Genomic DNA, 5,819 nt, shown 5'->3' on the forward strand with positions numbered 1-5,819 from the left:
CCCCGTCGAGCCACTGCATGCGAGATTCGGCGCACTGCTGGACGGCTTCTCGACAAGATTTACCCGACCCGACCAACACCCATTACCGTATCTGAAGATACGATTATCTCAACGTTATCAGGCGACGGGCGTCACAGCTGACCAGGATGTAAAGCCAATTCAGCCGGAACTGCCTTTCAGTGGGTTCGGCAGCACATCGATGGCTCCAGCTAACTCGCCTTTCGTCTTCTTGATGCAGGTATCTAACCGGCATTGCCTTTTGCTAAAAAAACGAGTTTTAGAGGTATTGTTGTGCTGCCGAGCCCACGCTGTTTGCGCAAAATTGTTTCTGACAGTGCTCGAGTGATTATGAACTTGCTCTTGCTTGCGGGAGACGTCGAGACGAACCCAGGGCCTTTTCACTCGAGCGACTCTTTCTCCTGAACTGGTCAAAGTATTACAAGATCTACAGAGCGGGCAGTCAGAGATACTTGGCGAGCTTAAAACCATTAATGCAAAACTATGTGACCATGATAAAACCTTCTAAGACCTGAAAACCAAACTAGAGAAAATTGAAACAGAGTTCATGTCTCTACCGTCCTTGAAGTCAGAGTTGAGCGATATGCAGTCGGCAACAAATGAGTGCGTAACCCAGGTATCTGCCCTGTCCGCCCGCGTTGTAGATGCTGAAAATAGGTCCCGCCGCCACAATCTAGTATTTTACGGTTTGACGGATAGCCCAAATGAATCTTGGTCAGAAAGCGAGAAGCTAATCATTGACCACTGTCATCAGTTTCTTAACGTTGACTTGCAGTCACGTGATATTGAACGTGCTCACAGATTGGGTACTTACTCAAATGGCAAACGCAGGCCGATCATTGTCAAGTTTGCCCATTACAAGGACAAAGATCAGGTATTTTCTTTGTGCAAAAATTTTAAGGGAACGAATTACAGTGTCAGTGAAGACTTCTCACCTGAAACACGTCTTGCACGGAAAAAGCTGTATCAGTTTGCAAGGAACACGACTATAAAATTAAACTACGACAAGACAAACTGATCGCGAACAGCATGACATTCTTTTATGATCATATCGCACAAAAAGTGGTTGAAAAATTATAGCGCGAAGTGGAAGTGCAACGCAAATTTCCCAATGTTAGTCATTCCCCGATAAATTTTTTGTACACTAATATCTGCAGTATTATACCAAAACGTGATGAAATTTGCAGCCTCATATCTTCTTCTTCTTGTGATTTGCTGCTACTTACAGAGACATGGCTTCATTCATCAATAATTGACCTCGAGATTTTGCCTTCATTCCTTCATTTCGACATTTTTCGCAAAGATAGATCTGGAAATACACGTGGCGGCGGTGTTCTTATCGCAGCTAACCCATCATTGTGCTGCACACCGGTCAGTGTTCCTACCCCCCCCCCCCCCAGAAATGGTTGGGGTTTGTTGTAATGCTACCTTTCCGCGCCTGCTAATTGGTGTTTGTTACCGCCCTCCATCTAATGACGACTCCTTTATATCTTTATTTCATGACTCACTGCAAGCGTTAACGACTATGTATCATAATATCATAATAGGAACAAAAAAAACTAAGAAAAACCTAACACTATATGATAAAGGTGACTACACAAGTATGAATTCTGAGCTAGAATCTTTTTGCGACACTTTTGCAGCCGCTTATCAAGAGAGGCCTGTTGACGTTAACTGGCAACTTTTTAAAAACGAAATGCTCCGTCTAATCGCAAAGTACATTCCCACTATCACAATAACAGAGAGCGCGCAGTCGCCATGGTTCAACTCGGCACTAAAACGTTTAAACAATAAGAAAAAAAGACTTTTCCGATCTGCTAAGCGTTCAAGCAATGCCTCTGCATGGGATAAGTATTTCTGCGCCGCTAAAGAGTATAAAAGACAATTACACTCCTCTAAACAAAATTTTTTCAATAACACTCTGCCATCTATGTTGCGTAATGACCCCAAAAGGTTTTGGAAGGCAATCAGTCCTTCCGTCTCAACCAACATTTCTTTGCTTCGTAGTGACGGCAGCAATGCACAAGATCACGAAGTCGCTGACATGCTGAATAACACTTTTTGTGCTGTTTTCACTAAAGAGACTTCTGTCGACCTCCCTTCACCACCAGAACATGCTCATCCACAAATGTATCCTCTAACTATTGTCCCGAACGGAATTTCTAATATCATTGATAAACTAAAGATTTCATCCTCGGCGGGAACCGACGGCATTATAGCTAAGGTGCTTAAGAACACTAAACATGTCAGTAGCTTTGTTTTATCGCTCATTTTTCAGCAGTCGCTAAGCACTGGTACCATTCCCATGGACTGGAGGATCGGGAAGGTCGTCCCTCTCTTCAAGAAAGGTAATCGCTCGTCACCCAGCAACTACAGACCAATATCCCGCACCAGTGTTTGTTCAAAAATAATGGAACATGTTATTTATTCCCAGGTTGCAACATTCCTTTCATCCGTTGGCTATTTTCATCCTAATCAACACGGCTTCCGTCAAGGCTATTCTTGTGAATCTCAGCTTGCTCTTTTCCTTAACGATATTCACACGAACCTCGACCTTAACATACCCACAGACTACTTTTTTTTAGATTTCGAAAAAGCCTTCGATAAAGTCCCACATCGCCATTTGCTGCTTAAACTATCTACCTTTAATTTAGACCCTTGTGTACTGAATTGGATCCATAAATTTCTAACAAATCGTCTCCAGTTTGTTGTCGCCAACTCCCATTCATCTACCCTTTCCCAAGTCCGGTCAGGCGTTCCTCAAGGTACTGTACTTGGCCCCTTACTTTTTCTAATTTATATTAATGACCTTCCAAATTGCAAAACATCTAACATACGGCTGTTTGCTGATGACTGTGTAATATACCGCACCATAAATAACCAATCTGACATCGCTGTCCTACAGAATGATCTGCTTAATGTGCAAGAATGGTGCGATACCTGGCTTATGAAATTAAATGTTAAAACGTTTCATGTCTCTGTACACCGTCGGCGTAACTACTTACCTTCTACCTATCATCTTTACGATTTTCCTATAACTCAAACTGGCACTATCAAATATATAGGCATTCATATCTCCAGTGACCTATCCTGGTCCAGTCATATATCGCATATAACCAACTCCGCTTGTCGCGTTCTTGGCTACTTACGCCGCAACATTTCATTAGCTCCCTCTTCTGTCAAACTAATTGCTTACACTTCGCTTGTCAGACCCAAACTTGAGTACGCTCAAGCTATATTTGCTGCTGACAACAATGCTGCAGATAACCAGCGCATGCGTAGATAGTCCCTCTTTCCTTCTTCCCCTCCTTTCTTTCCTTCTCTATATATTTCCGAGCCGGAAATAAAGCGTCGTCTTTTCGCTCTGCGAATCTGCCTGGTTTTCATCGCGTAGCTGCCGGCCTTTGGCCGGTAGATCGCAACAGTGGCGACGAGGATTCTGCTGCAGCAAGGAAACCAGAAATACGCCCAAGCACGACAGTCACGCAGAAGGAACCCACCGCCAAGGATCAGCCATGGCACATAGGCTACCGGAATTCGAAGACGAAAAAGATAAGTGGCAGCCGTACCTTGTCAAGGTTCAAGCTTATTTCGAAGCGAATGATCTGATAGACGATGCTAAGAAAAGAGCCCTGCTGGTAGCGGCGCTTGGAACAAGGACAATAGAAATTTTGAACGCGAAGGTAGCACCGCGAAAGCCTAACGACCTTACCTACAAAGAAGTTTTGGAGACGCTAAGCAGCTACTACAACCCGGTACCGAATGAAATTTCTGAAAGTTTCAAGTTCTTCCATCGCTGCCAGCAAGAAGGGGAATCTGTACATGCATTCATTGTGGCAATACGGCAGATGGCACACAATTGCAATTTTGGAACGATGCTAGACAGAATGAAAAGGGACCGTATTGTGTGTGGTGTCAGATCCAAGAATCTGCAGAAGCAGCTGTTAGCGAAGAAAAATCTGAATCTCGAAGAAGCCGAGGCCCTTGCCCTCGCCGCAGAGAGCGCTGAACGCGATTCGCAAGGGATTGTTACTGACCAAAAACAAGCGAGATTGCTAAAGCTCTCTGGCCAATACGAATCGCGCACGAAGTCACAGGGCATGCAACAATGCAAATGTTGCGGTAAGCATGGTCATAATACAAAGGCTTGTCGACTAATCAAGCGCAAATGTTTTAAGTGTGCACGGCCAGGGCATTTAGCGCGAATGTGTGCGGCAAATGAGACAAGCAGGACGCTAGCACTAACAGCACAGACGCCAGAAACCGAAGAGAGTGATAGTAGCGCGTCCCAAATCTGGTCCTTGACCACCACGCGCTCTCTTATACCCCCCATCGGAAAATCGTTTGCATGGAATGGCATCGAAATAATGATGGATATTGATACCGGCTCCCCTGTTTGCGTCATTCCCAAAAGCTTTTACCAAGTGCACTCCCATCAATGGCCGCAGCTGCAAAAGTCGGAAGTACAGCTTTCATGCTATCTCGGAAAGTTGCCACTCCTCGGTACACTGACCATGCCAGTTTCCTATGAAGGTACCACAGTACAATGCAGTCTGACGGTTTTAGACTGCAATGGCCCCAGTCTTTGCGGTCGGGACCTGCTGAAAAAATTGACAGACGAACGCATTAAGGTGCTGACCATGTATTCGAAGCTTTCCGTATCAAAGCAAGCCTGGGAGACGTGCCGATGCTGCTCCAGCAAAACTGCGACCTGTTCACTGAAGGCGCTGGTCTCATGAAAGGTCCGCCAGCCCGACTGCACATCAAGGCCGGAGCAAACCCCAAGTTATTTAAGGCAAGGAAAATTCCTTTTGCCCTGCGTGATAAAGTGTCTAAAGAGCTTGACAGATTAGTCTCGGCTGGCATAATATCACCAGTTCCTCATTCTGAATGGGCAACGCCCATCGTGCCAGTCTTGAAGAAGGACGGAACAGTGCGCATTTGCGGGGACTTTAAGATTACACTAAACCCTTTGTGCGAGGTTGAGCAGTACCTTTGCCTGTCATAGACGACATTTTTGCAAATCTATGTGGAGGGAAAAATTCAGTACTTTAGACCTTCGCGATGCTTACAATCAGGTTGAGCTAAATGAAGACTCGCGGAAATTAGCAGTGATGAACACACACAAGGGGCTCTTTTGCTACAACAGGTTACCGTTTGGCATCGCATCAGCGCCAGCGATATTCCAACGAAAGATTGAATCGGTGCTGCAAGGACTAAAAGGGACTCAGGCTTATCTAGACGATGTCCTGGTAGCCGAGAGCAGCGATGCTGATAACGCAAATCTGCAAGCGGTGCTACAGTGTTTCCGCGAGAACGGTATCAAACTTCGTTATGACAAGTGCAAGTTTGGCGAACAATCGGTGACGTATCTTGGTCATCGTATTGACGTTGAAGGGCTACACCCCCTCGAGAAGCACGTGGATGCAATCAGGCTAGCCCCTTTACCGCGAAATGTTGCCAAATTGCGATCCTTTGTGGGAATGGTTACATTTTACAACAAGTTTTTGCAAATCTTTCCACTATGCTTGCACCCCTGTACAGCCTTCTTGAAAAAGGTGCAAAATGGGTTTGGCACGAAAAAGAAGACGCGGCATTTAAGAAGGCCAAGGATGCTTTGTGTTCAGCCCCAGTGCTAACGTACTTTAATCCGCAGCTGGAGTTGATGTTGGAATGCGATGCTTCACCTTACGTTGTCGGTGGTGCCCTTTTCCACCGAATAAATGGTGAAGACAAGCCAATTGGCTTCCGATCACGGACGCTCACCTCAGCTGAGAGAAACTACTCCCAAATTGAGCGAG

General features: G+C 45.4%; 1 pseudogene; it reads left to right on the plus strand.

Moving 5' to 3' along the window:
• The first annotated feature begins 3,265 nt into the window (after positions 1-3,265).
• Positions 3,266-5,380, plus strand: LOC146201271 (uncharacterized; annotated as a pseudogene).
• The last annotated feature ends 439 nt before the right edge of the window (positions 5,381-5,819 follow it).

This window comes from Amblyomma maculatum, chromosome 2 (assembly GCF_055883805.1).
Source record: "Amblyomma maculatum isolate TAMU_Amacu chromosome 2, ASM5588380v1, whole genome shotgun sequence".
NCBI lineage: Eukaryota > Metazoa > Arthropoda > Arachnida > Ixodida > Ixodidae > Amblyomma > Amblyomma maculatum.